A 1,881-nucleotide genomic window follows, 5' to 3' on the forward strand; every position below is an offset into this window, starting at 1 on the left:
ATATTTTGCTGCTTATTAAGAATTTTCATGGAATGCTCACTGAAAGTACCAACTGACTCACTCCACAGTTCAACAGTTTGTTTATTTTGCTAAATATGCTTATATTTAAAGCAGATACCTGATTGTTTAAACCATAATTAATTGATTGCATTCTTAATGCATGTTTTGTGTGTTAAAGATTGAAGATGTTTTTTCAGGATTTAATAAAAACAGTCACATTGGAAAGCAAAGAAGAAAGCTCTTTGAATGACCACATGGTGGCACTACATCTTTAAAAACATGGTATATGATCATCGCATGAACTTGTGTCTGGGGTGAATAACTCTATATAAAAAGACATGAGAAACTGTTCATCGTACCCTGCGTATAACTGCAAGCAAATTTTGCCACACTGAACCAATAATGAAAGTTGGTATTAGAGTTACTCTAAAAAACAACCTGGAATTGTTTTTTCCCATCAATTCACACATTTTTATTCTCTTATTTATTGGTAATTAACAGTGGAATTAAGGTTTTGTCCAGATCAATACATTTGTGACCATTGTTATTTTGTATAGATGCAAATATTAGTATAGTGAGCAGTCAAATGTGTGTCTCTCTGTGGATATCATTTAAAAAAACAGGCAAATCTCTCAGGCTTTCCACTTCTGATCCTGGCTTTTCGACCACTCATTGATTGTCTGTCATTGGCTTTACTTTGATGTGTACAAACCTTTGTTAACCAGGCGCTTAATTTCAAAAGCCTATTTTAAAAATGCGTTAGGCTGTTTAAAAAATGTCTATATGGGTTTTCATTGCTCTAAAGCACTGGTAAGCTGACCCAGTACATGTTTTGTTTTGTTGTTTTAAAATTACTTGCTGGTTTTATTCAACAAACCTGCTAGTTAAAGCTCAATTTGATATTTATGCCTAAAACTGTGAAGAGGATTTTCACTTCCCAGCGTGTGTTACATGGGACTAGATAGGAAGAGTAATGTCCATTTATTTACATACATTATACATACATATATAATTTATAAATAATAACTTATTTAATTTAATAATGATATATATTTATTATAAATTCATTATTATTCTTTTTTTTTGCTGGCTGAGAGGTATTTCTTTTATTAGTCACCAGATGGTGAAAGAGAGCCAATCTGGGTTTCTGTGACACTATTTAGTCTCGAGCCATAAGGACAGAGGCTGGAACAAAATGTTCACATGCTGACGCACGGCACAGTTCTTCTCTTTTATGACAGTTGGTTACTATACTTATGATGCTTGATTATATCTAAGCTCCCCAAGGTGCGTTGTGTCTAAAAATAGAAGGGAAGAGAGAGAAAGAGAACCCTTAGAGGTGATTGTGCTTTACACAAAAGAGCTAGAATAGGGAGGAGGCTTCAGATTGCTTCTTTTGGTGACTTGACATCAGCTGCTTTAATTGGCTGAGTGGCCCGTGCGCGTTAAATTCATTAGCATAGCAACACTGCTCTCCTCTCTCACACACTCTCTCTCTCCTTATTGGGAAGGATGCTGAGAGGATGGGAGGAGGGAGCTAAAATTGGTGCCTCACAGCAGGAAAGCCCATATTTGGAGTCTTACGATGCTGTCATGCGACGTCAGAATAGCAGGTACATTGAGTGTGGGCTTAAAGGGGAGGGGGCTACGTGCGTGTGGCATTAAGTACGTGTGTGCGTAAAAGCGGGAAGCTGGCGGTCTGTGTGAGTGCCTCTATGTCAAGTGTGTGCGTCAGTCTGAGTCAGATAGCGTCTCATCGTAAGCGTGCGTCAGTGCTGTTGCTGAGCAGTCCACGCTCCAGGGAAAGAGCGAAGAGAGCGCTCGGAAAGGATGCAAATAGAAGGGTGATGGAAGGACGAAGGTGGTTAGCAGCGGTGGTTA

This window comes from Triplophysa rosa, linkage group LG13 (genome assembly GCF_024868665.1).
Source record: "Triplophysa rosa linkage group LG13, Trosa_1v2, whole genome shotgun sequence".
Classification (NCBI taxonomy): domain Eukaryota; kingdom Metazoa; phylum Chordata; class Actinopteri; order Cypriniformes; family Nemacheilidae; genus Triplophysa; species Triplophysa rosa.